Raw genomic sequence first — 15201 nt, forward strand, 5'->3', positions numbered from 1 at the left:
TGCTCTGTTTTGTGTGGACAGAGTAGTCGTATTAGTCTTGTTTCAAGGCTCCCAAGAGAGGCCAAAACTAAGCTACAACAGATTTCTGCATTTCAGCAAGGACATATTGTGGTCTGTCAAGGAAAAGAAAAAATAATGTTGCTGTTCACAGCTCAAGCCACCACTGGAGCAACATGGCAATGCCTTTTTCATAAACCAGCCTGTGTTAACTTGCTAATTGGTCCAGTGCTCTCACATGAGATCAGACAGCTTACACATTGTGCTCTGTGAAGCTTGCACAACTACCCCATCTTGCCACCTCACACTCCACCAGCTTTAGTTATGGTTCCTCTGAGTGGGGTCTTCTACTTTCTGCCATTCCATGAGACTTTTAAGGCTATGCAGGCAGAAATTCTAGACAAAACCCCAGGTCATGGTTTAGAAATGTTTCATCTGCCACTCCAGAGTCCGCTGCCTACACTCGGTGAGCGTTTTAAGTTACAAGAAGTAGCAGACATTGTTTACAGGGCTTATATTCTTTAACAATTTGCAAAAATTGTTATGGTGTTCAGTTTTTTTGCAATGCTTTCTGCTTTCTGCCTGATTCCCATGTGGCCACCATTACATGGGTTCAGAGGTAGCATTTGGGAAGCACTGATCTCATGCAACAGGATAGAACAGTGTGTCATCCTGTTCTCTGAATCCCCTGATGTGACTTTTCCCCAGGTAGTGATGTTGATGGGACAGAGCCCAAGAGAACGACACTGCAGAGCAGCAAGTCTCATCAAGTCTTAAGACTGTTTCTTGCCACAGTATGGTTAAGTCTTCTTATAGCGAGGGCCAAGCCTCAGCTCCAAGGTAGTGCTGCACAACCAGTTATAGCTATCAAACATATGGAAATCCAAGATAAGCATGAAAAGAGTCAAAATTTCTTTGGGCATAATTTCTCAGCAGGAGAGGGAGTGTACAGAGAAATTCAGCTGTATGAATTCTCGTTGCTCCTTATGTTTCTACTTTTCTAATGAAAAATTATTGTGAATCAAACTTTGCTAAAATTTTCATTTTCAAAATTTCAGTTCCAGTGCAGAGCACCAAGTTAGCTGCTGACTTCTCAGGGATGGGTTGAAGGAGTTTAAAGCTGCTCTGTGTCACCCATGAGCAAGAGTAGAGGTGGCTCAAGGTTGATCAGCAGGACCACAGAGGTGGGATGGAGGCTAGAACTGCAGCCAACAAGCGGGTCAGCACCTAGACAGGAGAAGGCAGCAACAGTCCACACTGGGAGCATGCTGGCAGGCTGCCTTCCTGGCTGCTGGAAAGGTGGATGTGATTAAGCTAACTGTCCTGACCATTAAAAACACTGGAACTGTAATCGCAGAGCGAAGATGAGCCTGGGCTCTGAGCACAGGATGCTCGCGTGTGATGGACTTGGTTAGCTTGTCACAGAAATGGAGACTAATGTTAAAATTCGAAGGGTACTGTTCTCTGAAGGTGTTATGTTTTTTAGCTTGTGATTTCTTTTAAAGAGCCTCTCTCTTTCGCCGTCAGATTTTTTGCGGTTTTTTTTTCAAACAGATAAGAATTCTTGGATACTGACACTGAACAGTGAATTATTCTGCAGCAGGAGGCAATAATGAATTAATTGATCAATTTTTCTTTCAGAGAGGAGAGAACAAAGGGTCAGGAGACAGGGGAGGAAATGCTAAATGTTCAATTAACCAAACGAACCAACAGGCTAAACTTTGGGGAATGCTTTATGTGATATATTACCATGCAATTTTAATGGCAGTAAGGTATTATGGTGTTACATTAACTTGCATTTAATTTCCTGTAAGCTCTTGTGATGAAAAGGTAGTTCTATTGATCTCTCTTCCTCTAATCCACTGAACAACTCTTCAGTGGACAGGGGACTACTTTCCTCAGGTTAGTTACGTGAGCTTCATCTGGACTTACACACTGTGAGGTGATGATTTGCTTGTGTAAATGGCTTCACTGAGGCAACTTCACGTTTGCCTGCCTCCCTCCTGGGGCACATTTGGGATGTCGTCATAGCTGAATTTTTGTTGTTCTTTTCTTTCAGCATTGCCAAAATCCGTAGTTATGACTAATATTTTTTCCAGTGCAGAAGTGAGTCACTTTTAAAAGTGGTTTAAAAAAAAAAGAAAAATTGATGCAATGTGTGTGAAATTAGTGCCATCGGTTCAAACAGCATCATTCTGCCACCTTTTATCAGTCTTCAGTCACTAACACTTTCTTCATCTAAGGACCAAATCTTATAATCACATTTAAGAGTAACCATTCACTGAAAGCATAAACAAAGACAATCAATAGCTTTATGTGAATGAGGGAGGTTAAACTAACATAGGAATTCATTGCAAAGTAGGGATGTAGATGAGTGTTAATATGTTCTTAAATGCTCAAGGCTTTAATGAAAATCTTGACTGTTGATCAATTACTACAGCACCGAAGCATTATTATTTCATATTCCTCTCATTATAGGGAACTTGACTGGGTTTCCTTCCAATTGAAATTTGTTCACTTAACTTCTGTAGTTTCTGTGGTGCACCACCAGCATCAGTTTTGAAAGGAGCATAATCGGGAGAAAGAAAGGACTGTGGCAGGTCAGGACTGGGCTGAGCAAAAGAACTATGGCAAAGATTACCAAGATACACTGAGACCATGTTAGCTCCTACTTACTAATGTTAATTTGTAATTTTCATGAGCGCCATGATCAAATTAATTAACAAAAACATAATCCAAATTGCTGGGGCAGAGGAGCACTGAACACAGGGCTGCTCCAACATCTTGTATATTATTGGCCTAGAGCCACTGCCAGCTGCAACATTTTTCTGTGAGAGAGATGAAGTTGCTGCTCCTGAATGCACTCAAATGTTTAAACAACCAACACAATATAAAGCAATGGGTATAAGGTCATAAGAAATAAAACAGCCTTTCTGCAATAAATCTTGCTGAGAGAGCAACGACCTAGTAAATCTCATCCAACTTTTAGCAGAGCCTTAAACCTAATGCTGACCTCTGCCAGTACATTTGTTTGCAGATTTGATAACAGTCCTGACAGTTTGGGGTCTTGGTTTTCCTTTCACCCATCTGTTACTAACACAGCACACATTTGACATGACTGTTCCGCTTCATCTCAGACCTGCCAAATAAAAGTTCTCTTTTATTTACATGCCTAATAACTACTAATAATTTGCCTTTACAGCACATTGCACCTTCTCTTGAAAACAGAAAGCACTTCATAAATATGAGGAGCAGAGCTTTTCAGTACTTCTGAGAGGCGGTATTATTTTTCTTATTCAAAACTACAGAAGCTGTTACAGAGAAAGTGTCACATTCAGCGTTATGGCTGAAAGAGAAAAGCAGAGCCTTGAGAGGACTGCGAGCCCCTTGAGTGCTTTTGCCACAAAACCACCCAGCAGTAAATGAGAAAACTGCATGCACCATAAAAAGGGTAGTCTGAATGAAGTCAGTAGCAGTACCTATGAAATACTGAGTAATGTTAGAGTCAAAGAATTTTAATGAAACCTGTTCGTTTGAAATATTTCCCGTGAGGCATTTTGAGTCACATTCCACCTGCTAAACAGGGGGGAAAAGTGCTAACTCGCATTCAGGGAAAGGTCAAAGCTACACTGATGAGCAAATTTGAGAAATAACTAGCCTGTTGATGGTTCAACCCAAGGGATGCTGGTAACTGGAGGCCTCAGTCCGCCCACCCTGTGTGCCTAAGTAGACTACGGCTGACTAGATTCTCCTCACAGCAGCAAAGATCTTCTTGCACAAAGACACACCGTGACAGTGAAGTGTTCAGCGGGCACCCTCTTCTGCACCGCGAGGGTGTAGGGAGCTGTACTAATAGGGAGCCGGGTCTGTACAGTCTCAGCACCTTGTGATGGAAACTACAGCAATACGCTGCCTAGTAATGATCTTTCTAGATACTTAAAAGACTAAATTTTTAATGTTTCACATTCATTTTCTGATAGTCTTAATACAGGTTTGCAGTTTCAGTCTGTGAAACAGTAGCTGGTGCATGTCCCCAGTTATTAAGGTCCTACTACATTTTTTGCTTTGATTTTCAGTAGTATCTCAGTTTATTTTGAGGTCGCATTTTTAACAAGAGCCATAACACCAGTTTTATCAGTCTCAGCTCACTGTCCTGGGTTGGGCACAAGATGAGGTGACTCAAATCTCATGCAAATCAGTTTTATAGTGAGTTCAACTCCCTGTGGAGCTCCTTCTCCATTACACCAGGGTAGGTGCAGGATAAGGATCAGGCTACTGTCATTCACAGCTTCGTTTCCCAAGGATCCATGCAACAGCGTCTGCCTCTGTGATATGGGTAGTGACTCTATCCATTCTGCTCCACTTCCAGGCATTCATTTCCTGTAACATAATTTTTACGGAGTCCCTGGCAGTTCAGTGGAAAGAGATTTTTTTCTTTTTAATCTCTCTTAAAGCCCTATTACCACTTTTAATTACCACTGTTTAATTTTTAAGGACAAAAAAATCTGGCAGACTTGTTGAGCTGCTTAAGTCTCTCGTTAATCGCTCCTAGTTAATTTGGCCAATGTGTCAGCTGCCAGCCGAATGTAGGAGAGAGCAGCAGAGGCAGGGACTGTGCATCTACCCATTTGTGTCCTTTTGTGGTGTGTTTGTACCTGTGCTTCACTGCTTTTTTGTCTTTTTATTCCTTTTCTAATTGCATCACAGACACATTGGCATCGTAAGGTCTGCAGGACCAAGATAATCTTTGTCTCTGGTAGTGGCATCCCAGGCTCCCATCACAGCCAGCTGGGATCCCTCTTGCTGCCTGTGACCTTTACACTGCCATGGTCATCGGCACAGCTCACAGCTACCCTTGCCACTCCTCCAGGATGGTGAAGGACCCAGCGTGTCTCGTCTTCCACCTCTGAGCAGGGATGGTGCTGCTTGAGGTGCCCAGCCTGGTCACTGGGTTTGACCCAGTCCAGGCTGCAGATGTACCAGTTTTCTCATGTGTCTGATGGGTGGGGAGTCAAGTGAGCAAACTTAGACATAGTGCCAGAGAACAGAACACACAGCAAGAGGATACAGAGGGGAAAAAAGGTCTTGTTTTCATGCTACTGGGCTGCAGCAAACTGTGAAGCAGGTAAGAACACTGGGAGAGCATGTGCTCAGTGCTGCATGTCTGCAACACGGTAGGTTTGCTCCTGCCTCCTACACAAATTACATGTGGTGACAGCTTGCTTGCTGTCACCAACAGACAGCCTCTGATCACTGTGGATATAACCTCCTTCTGTTCCCCAGGAAGGACAATATGAATACCCTGACACAGGTGGTGAGGTGTTTGTGGAGATGGTTGGTGCACGGTGTACTCTGCTATCCAACCGGCACAAATAGGGAGTCCTCTGTCTGCAATTTTCCTCTATGCTTCTTCCTTTCCCCTCTTAAGAAAAGTTTTATGCAGGGAAATTTCTGTGTTTCAGGCAATTGCTCACTTTTATCAGTGCTTCTCGAAGAGGTCGTGATGCCTGGTTATTTATCTGATGTGTGTAATTGAGAATATGTCACTTGGTTTGTGTTCAAATGGAGAAAATAAAATAAGTAATGGTATAATGTGCTAGACATCTTTTCCTCTTGAAGACATAATGAGGCTGTTCACTGCTGGATCATTGATTTCTATAAACTCTGTTGTAAAATCTCCTACTGCCACCATCAGGACATCAAAATATAAAATACTTTCTTCATACAGAACACAACATCAAAGCCAAATCAGTTAGTACATCCAATAAAAGCATGATTAGGTTATAAATCTTTTGGATGTGCACAACAATATGTACTGAATTGGAATTTATAATATTATATGTCTCTAGAGAGATAGGAAAAGTAGGAAAAATTATGAAAAAGTATGGCAGCAAAAGTATGGGTGGGTTGGTTTGGGTTTGTTTTTTTTTTAATTCATGCAGTAGTGCTCTGGTAAATAAAAAATCTAAATAAAATAACTTGCATTGCCTCTATTAATGAATGTGAATTAAAGGGATACCTAATAATAACACTGGAAATACGTTAAGAATATTTTTGCCTGTACTTCAGCACAAGATGTATGGTGTATTGAAGACTCTTCTTTCCATGCAGATGCTGACTGCATTTATGAATTCTGAGTCAGCTTTTGTGTACAACCTGAAAACCTGAATTCTTAAAAAGTTCTTCCACTTTGCAAACACAGTCACAATTTTCTGTGAAAAATTCTATTCAATCATATAATATCAAATATAGCCAGAAAGTACCACATCTAAATGGTATCACTCGGCTATCAACAGGAAGTCTTAGTTGAGCTTGAACTGGTTCCAGTAGATGGGAATTATCTCCTTGTAACATGATTTATATTAGCAAAGAATTCGGTATTTTCTGTATAGTTTTGTATAGTTCCTTTGTGTCCAATTAAAAAATCACTAATACAACAATAAATAATGAAGACATTTCTAACTACATTGCAGTGCAATGCACCAGATCACTTTTACAGCCAAACATGCCAGGAAAAAATGTGCTCTAGTGCCTCAGCTGCATTAAGTCATTGTTTACTTTAATTCACAATAATGGCCCATTCTTGGTCAAAATGTTTGGCATGTTTTAGATTAAAATTATAACAGGTTTAAATTGAGTTATTTTCCTTGAAGGCGGTAAGCTGCCCTCCTTTAGTATTAGTAGCTCTCTACCGTACAGCTGCTTCAACTCACTGCTCTGCTGGTTTTGCTGTCGCTGAGCACCCCAGGACTCCTGGTGGGTGTGCAGACAAAGCAAACTGATACATATTTTTAAGGTACACTAGCAGTAATTAGATATTTACTGTCCGCAATTATGAGCGTGTCTGGATCCTCATTGCAATAACATCGTATATGATCTAAGAAAAGCACCTGTGATTTTAAGCTGTCTTCACCCAAATATCTGTGTAACCAGACACTGAAAAATTTCTAGGAAGAACCCTTGCTGCCCTGAATCAAGAGGGGTTGGTCTTTGTTAGGAGGTTGTTTTGGGACATATTTGTTCTTTGCTGGTTGTATGAAAAAGAACTTTCCATAATTCCCAGTAATTAATTTAAAAAGAGAGGCTTGTTAAAGTGGAAAGCAATGGGAGTAGGGGTGCTGGGGGAGTGAGTAGTTGTTTGTTATGGGTATTTGTTGGAACAGTTTTCAGACACGGCAGGGGTTTCTCCACAGCTCAGCTCAGGGAAGCATTTGGTCCTGACGGGATCAGAGAAAAGATCACAGGGAAGTCTGTGGAGGAAGAGGCCATGGGAACGAAAAGAGGTGTGGAGTGAGGGCAAGCAGCCTGCAGTCCTGTGCCGCACAGCCAGCGGGCTGTTGTGGGAAGGATGGGGATTTCCTCTGGCCCACTTCTCTTCAAGTGCTGGAGAGATTCCCTGCATCAGCCACGAGGCTGAAAGAGGAGGAGAGTGCAGGGTACGGGAAGGCTGACAGGTCTGCGGTCAAGGTCTGAGGCTGGCAGAGGTCTTGAGAATGGGGCAGGAAGATACCCAGGAGGGGAACTCCCTGTAATTGAATTTTGACTTCGGAAGAGCTTTAGACCAGAGGATCAAAAGGCACGGCAGCGGTTTCCTAGTTGCTGAGGGCAGTTGGTTCGCATGGGGAATCAAGGGATGATTTCAGCTAGGTAAGAATTACTGCAGACCAGTAAGGTCTGACAGGTTGCTGGGAGGAGGGTGCTGCACAGCTGAGGTCCTTCTGCTGAAAATTACTCACCCTGGACACGCATTTATAGACTTTCAGGAAAAAATGCTGTTGATTATCTAGGTTTCCAAGGAGGTCCAGGCAGGAAGACGTGATCCTTCAGGAACAGCTTCTAAACCATTTACCATCCAGTTTTACATAGCGCTAACAGCTCAGATTACATCCAGATGGGAAAATAGTGTGGCTGTCTCATTCCTTCAGCCAGCTCTCCCCACCGTGGAAACAGCCTGGCCGTGCTCCACTAGCTGGAATGGACGACTGGCTTAATTGCATTGCCGTATTGCCACTTGCACTTGAAACAGCCACAATCTGTTAAGTATTATAACTATAAGAAGGAGGAGTAGTTTTGAGTGAGGTAGAACTAGGAAAGCCTGGTAGTGTCTCATATTTGAACTGTCTGGCATCTACGGAGGTGTGAACTCTAACAGATGATTTTCCTCTTGTTGAGAAGAAATGGTTCATAATGGCTGTGCTCCATGATGCCTAAAAAGGACAAAATGTCACAGTCTTCGCTTCAGCAGAGACACTAGCAGGATTTTTCTACCTGTCCCAGTTACGTATTTTCATTTAATTTTAAGCATCACTTCTTCAGCTCACGGTAGCTGGGCTAAACATAGCTGGTTGTTACCCCTCTATTGTGACTGGTCTCAGACACACTGAAAATTATTTTGTTTTGTAGATCGCCTCCAAGCCAAAGCAACCTGTCTGCCTGCACCAGCGTACTGACCACCTGCTAGCCTTCCAGCAAAGAGCCAGAAAGCGGCAAAGTCAAGAGGCAGCTGTATCCCTGGCACAGCAGAGCAACAGAACCCTAAGTGGGTGTTTGCGACCCTCTCGGGATGCTTCCTCAGCTCTGGAAGACAAATTGGGATCGTACTGAGAGTACGACTGCAGAAAGCTGCTGCGCTCTGTGCTGAGAGCAATACAGGGCAATCTGAAACAGAATTTAAGTGGGAACAACCACTCCTGCTTTGTGCTTTCCAGAACCAGAGGCAAAAGTGTCTCCTTCGTGTAATAATGAGCTGGATATGTGAATGGCTCCCTCTGCTCATTTTCCGTATTTCAGCTATGCTTGCAAACTGTGTTACAGTTATCTACAATGTGTTTTATAGAGACAGATTCCAATCCTGAATATTTAAATGTCAAACTGGATTGGTGTATCTTGTTGTACAGAGATAAGATTCTCTTTGTTTCCCCACAAAGGCATGGGGGGGGGGCCTGGGGGGCAGGAAGGCAAAGGAGAATGTGGGAAAGGTGTGGAAAGATGAGGAAAAAGCCACCTGGAAAGGGCAAAGGGAAATGGAGAGTGCTCCACACACAAGCACGCTTTGGCTCATGAATTTAACATGTGTGTAATTTTTCTTATGAGAAGTCATGTGAGCAATTTAAACTGGCCCCTAGGCAAGTCTAATCTGAACAAGCTGCTCTGAGACAGTCTACAAATTGCAGGGTTTAATAAAAACGGTAGGCAAGAGTCAGCAAAGTAGAGGATAACACAGGAGGAAGAAAGGGCTAAGATAATACCAGAATATAAACTGAAGTCTCCATTAGCAAATCTTAATAATACATTAGACTGAGATAGTAAAGACTGAAAAGGAAACATTGCATCAAAAATCTGCACAGCTGGAGGTGTAAATTGTATAAGATAGCCTGATATTTACTTCATACCCATGAAGAGTGACACAGTTCTTTTGGCTCCTGTGCAGCACTGTGCTATCTATGTTGTGCATTATGTCCCTACCATTAGGTGTCACCACTCCACAGCAGTAGATTTCTGAGGGCATGAGGCTAAAAAGTCTGGTCCATATTGCAAGTGCACTATTTCTTTCTTAAGGGCTCCCAGGCTACTCCTGCAAGAGTATCTTCCTGAGTAACAAGCTAAGCTACTGCAGTGAACAAGACAGAGTAATCAGCCTGCATGTGGTGCAACTTGGGTTCACACAGTCTGAGCTTGTCCAACAGACCACTAGTCTACTTGTGGATTCACAAGGCCCAAAATGAGTGGGATAAAAAAGGGCTAGTTTTGTTTCATGGAGGAAAATCAGCTTGAATTGTGTTCTCTCTTCTCTATCTCATGTACCATAACGCTCTGCAGCTTCCCCATGAGAAGAGACCATACTACAGGGAGTTAAATACTGTTAATGCAAAACTACTGTTGGGAAAAGCAAATGTCATCTCTTGGCAAAACAGATTTTGGAAATTACAGCAATATCTGTTAACTATTGTGGGGAGCACCAGTAATCCCCACTGAAGTTCTCATGGAGTTAAATAACTCTTTATGCGGAAGTTCTTATCATAAACTGGGAACAATGTCCAAACTGTCTAGATTGGCTGGATTAAGTCTGTGCAAGCTTGGCTTCCTAACAAAACCTCAAGCAAAACCCTGTAAGTCTTCATCTCCTGGCACCACTGCCTAACCCTACTCCCTGAGGGCTGGGAGAGCACAGTGGCCGGGTCAGTGGGATGAATTTCCAGACTGCAACCAGCAATGTCTCTCCAATTAATTAAATGCCTTCAAAAATCAAGAATTCTTTGGAATTCGAGGTAAAAATTTTCTCTTGTAACTGATATTTACTTAACAACATAAACAAGCATCTGAAGGACAGAAAGTGAGTCATGACGTGGAATTAAAAATATTTGTAATCTTTCCTGATGAGCAAGTGTTCTCTCACACTAACAGCTCCAAATGAATTCCTTTTGCCCTGAAACTGTGTAGACTTGTTTCTGTGATGTGGCAACCTCTTCTATACTCTTGGGAAAGCAACACCAACCTAATGAGGTATGCGGGCCCCATGGTAATAGTCATCTTCTCTTCCTACATTCCACCCTCGTCCCATCAAAGGAGGAAGCTAGAGTGATTTCTTTCCTTTTAATGTTCTCTTGCTTCTTTGATTAGATGCATCCAAAGAGCTTGCAGAAGCCTCAAGATGCCAGGTTCTGCATGTAGTCCATATGCCTTCACCACAAAGCTTTGCAGTCAAAGTCACAAGGTAGACAAAGGGGAAACTGCTCTCATTTAGCAAAAATTTCAAAATAAGCCACACAAGGAGTCTGTGGCAGAGACTGGACATGCACAATGTTCTCCAGAATCCCAGTCAGTGTCTGTGACAAGACTATGCGGAGCACCCCTGGGTCCTTCCAGCCAGACACTACAATTCTGAGTCTGAGTGAGCACCTTGTAGGGTGTATGACCTGCCAGAGACAAAACCAATATATCTAATTAAGAACATAATCGATTAAGAGCCTCCAGAAGCAAGCCAAACCAAGGGCCCACCTCAGGCGGTATCTTCTCGCTGCTTAAGGAGAACAGCATAAGAAAGATGAAGTATGGAGTGATTTTATCCCTGGTATAATCTCCCAGGTTATAGAACTCTACGCTTTATAGAATTCAGGAGTTGGAAGCTGCATCCACTCCAAAATGTTTTAAAGGCTGTTAGGTCCAGGCTTCATGACTATTTGACTCTTTTCAACCTTTTTATACTCCCAATGTCCATGACATCTGATGACAATGAGTTTCATAGTTTACGTGGCTGCATTTAATTCACTTAACTGCATGAAAAAAGTGCTTTCCTTAGCTTGCCTGCCTGCCAAAAATTTCATGGGGTGCCTCCTAGTTCTCCTTTTATGAGGAACAATAACCATTCCCAGTTCATCTTCTCCAGACCACTTGTGATTTTATAGACATCCATATTAAAAATGTTTTAGAATACATTCCCTGAGCTTTTATCAATGTCTTCGCATAAACATACAACCTGTTTCTCATTACTTGGGTTGAAGCTTGCTATGGCTATCATCCAGCTACATATTTTCACAACAAAAGTAAATATGTCCAGCCAAGTGCTTTGCATTGTTTTGTGTATTTGTCTGGCAAGATTGCTTCTTCCTTTTTAGAGTTTGGTAGGAAGCATTTATTTAAAAGGAAGACTGGATAAATACTTCCCTTATTGGGCCGTCTCAGGCATGCAGAGCTTAACTGGAGCAAAATCTGGACAGGGGCATCCTTCTGTGTATTAACAGCATAAGGCAGGCAAGCACTGCGTGTTCCGTGAGCTGGAATAACAACTGAAAGATCTCAATTGCCACTGGGTGCAAGTCCCAGAAGGGCAATTTAACTTCCTATGCCTCTTTGTTTGGAGATTTGCCCCATGGTTTGAAGTTTGCTGACAGGTGGGAATAGGCGTGGGGTACAATTACACATTAAATGGCAAGCTGAAGTCAAAACTCAGTTTAGCTGCTGACTTATAATAAGTGTTGGGAGTGAGGCTGCGCAGTGTTAAAGGCCATATGCAAGATTCTCTTTTGATAAGACATTTACTGTCGCTCCAGGGGAAACAGGAGCTGCCCTGAATGTCTGCACCTGCATGTTTGTTCATTTTTTTTAGATGTTTGACAGACCTTTAGCCTGCTCATACCTTGGCGTAGAATTTACCCTGCCAGGAGGTGCTGGCAAGATAATGAGGGGAATCAGCCAGAAAGAAAAAAAGAAAGAAAGAAAAAAAAATAATAAAGATAAAAATGAAGAAAAAGAGACAAAATAAGAAAAAAAAAACACCAATGAAAAGAAAAGAGAGATCTGTTGAATCTCGGTAGAAATATTCATGTTTATATGTTGGAAGTGGAATTACATTGAGAAGGCTTTGTGCTGTGCTTCACAAAAGCAGGTGAAGATGAATGCTAGGGAGGCTTTAAGGGATTATAACTGGCATCAGACCACTTGTGGTCTGTCTGCACTGCTTCTGAGACCCACCTTGGTGGACACGGTCAGTGCTCAGTGGGGCTGTGGGCTCATTGTAGGGTGGCTGGGTAAGTTTTCAGCTCTCATCTCCTGGGCTTTCTTGAATCTTTTTCTCTACTGAAGATAGTTCCAGACAACTCTGCAAAGATCTTCCTCCTGGTCATGTACAATCAAAAATTATTTCAGTCAGTGCTTGGCCATTTGAACCCAACCAGTCTCAGGCAATAAGGATGGGGATGCATCCTATCTATATCAGCAAGGGAGCTGAAAGGGGGAGAGCAAAAATTCTGCAGTTCATGGCCTGGAACGGCTGAGCACAAACCTGCACAAAAGCCCTTTCCTCTGCATGCATGGTGTTTCCCAGGAAGGTCGAGTTTCGCAGTTTTGGAGCTATCCCTGCACACATAGGGCAGGGCTACAGGCATCCTGATGTAGCAACATCACTTAGCTGAGCTTACGTGTGGTGGGCAAAGAGCAGAAGATCACTCAGTCTTCTGAGAGCACCGTGGACATGGAAGCCTGGATGGATGGAGCACTCCATAGCTTTTTAGTGAAGAGTATGCCACCAGACTTAATGAGTTTGCGTGTTATGTTGAATGCTATGCACAGAGTTGGGGGAGAGGCAGGAAGGCTCTTCTATCTTATGAAATAGCCATGCCAAAACCAACTAGGGGAGATGTATGAAAGCTACTGCCTGTGTTGTGAAAAGCTGACCATGTCTGTGGTAATCGTCTCCAGTTGTTCTCAGGCTTGGGGCATCCCCTTTACTGACATTTCTGAACATCCTTCCTGCTCTTCTCAGCCTCTGAGATGAACCAAAACATAAGCAAAAAATTCTTCACTGAAAGGGTCATTAGGCAATGGAACGGTCTGCCCAGGAAGGTGGTTGACTCGCCTTCCCTGGAGGTGTTTAAGGTGCAGGTGGATGAGGTACTGAGGGGCATGGTTTAGAGATTGGTGGGAATGGTTGGACTTGATGATCCGGTGGGTCTCTTCCAACCTGGTGATTCTATGATTCTATGATTCTATGAAAGGGGGAAGTTCACTAGTACACCTGTTCAGGGAATCTTCCCTTTATGGCAAGAACACTGTGTAGACTTTTTGGGTATTCTTGTAAAGGAGCTGAGATCTCTGGGGCAAAGGAATAGCAGGCAGACATGACTAATGAAGAGCATTGTAGGGAGCAGCTCATCACTGTGGAATAAACAGTGGGACTTGTTAACCAGTAGCCTAAATGAGATTAAATGAAAGCACACCTGGGCCTGAGTAGGACAACAAACTGTGAACAAGTGGGTGTTGTTCACAACCTCACAGCTCTTCACTGAGAAATGACTAAGACTCACATTATCATCTGGTGATTCTGGAGAAAGCACTGCTCTTTGGCTCTTTCGGTAATTCTTTTGCTACTTTCCTTTTTTTTTTTTTTACCTCCTCTATGATAAAGTATTGTTTGACTAAACCTGTTTTATTTCCTATTGTGAAAAAGCAGATTTTGTTAGGTACTGGCACAGACTAACTCCATTTTCCCAGCTATATGTTGCTGCTGCCAGGTGAAGCCTAGTAAAAGGGCCACAGTGGCAAATTCAAATTTTAAAACACCAGATTCTTCTGTGCCAGACATGAAGTCTTTGAAATTTGGAGGGACTGGCAATACCCCATAAGCATGTGTAGTAATATAAACATTGCTCTAATGCCAAGTCTTCAGATCACACTCCAAATCTACACTTAAGAGGAGGCAGAAATGTAAAATGAAATGTTTGTGAAAATTTCCATTGGTCGGTGCTGCATTAACAGCAGAATGCTGCAGACAATGTGAATGCAGTAAACCAGGCAGAAGGAATAAGCAAGCCCTCTGCAGCCTGAAAAACTATACAGATAGATACTGTCATACTGACTGAAGAGGAACACATGTAACTGAGTTTTTTTCCCCAAAATTGTAATAGAAGCTTTTGCTGTTTAGTATTTCTGTTCTACTCCCATTCTTGAGTAAAGACATCTGTATTTGAGATGTATGAGACCAGCTTCTTATGGAAGCCTTTGGATAAATATGGTATTTTCCTGCACAATTATTTAATTTCTAATTGTGTTCTTGTTCTGGTTTGCATTTCTGCCCTGAACTTGGACATGAGGGACAAATACCCAGATCATGACATGCAGAAGCTCTGCACCATAACCCTGAAGAATCAAAAAAAGTGTCAAAGAAGCATATCTAACTAAAAATTAACAAGACTAGCTAAGGGAAATCCAACCTATTAATCTATAGATGTAGACTATTGGCCCAACAATTTGCTCAAAAAGCAGCTTAATCACTGAATGTTATACTGACCAGAAGCCATTGCCTTGTGTGGAAGTGGGAGGACACAGACATTTTTCCATATATCTCTTGATGGAAGTCAGCACCTGATCTAGGAGCAATTCAACAGCACTCCTACTCCTAAAACAATACTCCAAGTTAATCCAGCAGTCAGTTTGTATTGTTCACTGGGGAAAAGGCCACTTAAAGCTGAACCCTATGAAAACAAACATGAAACCTCATCTTGGAAACCTTTAGATATCAAGCAAGAAAGACAAAAATCCTTTTTGTGATCAGGGAGTTCATTCTGCAAGAAGATGAGCATCTGTGTCCTATTCCAGCCAAGTGCTTATGAACATGCTTTGTGTGAAACAGATATTCATCCCTTTTGTTTAAATGCTGATTCTTGGATGCTTAAAATTTAGAACGAGCTGGTTTGTTTGGTACCTTAT

The sequence above is a fragment of the Phaenicophaeus curvirostris genome, chromosome 1, assembly GCF_032191515.1.
Source record: "Phaenicophaeus curvirostris isolate KB17595 chromosome 1, BPBGC_Pcur_1.0, whole genome shotgun sequence".
Taxonomy (NCBI): domain Eukaryota; kingdom Metazoa; phylum Chordata; class Aves; order Cuculiformes; family Cuculidae; genus Phaenicophaeus; species Phaenicophaeus curvirostris.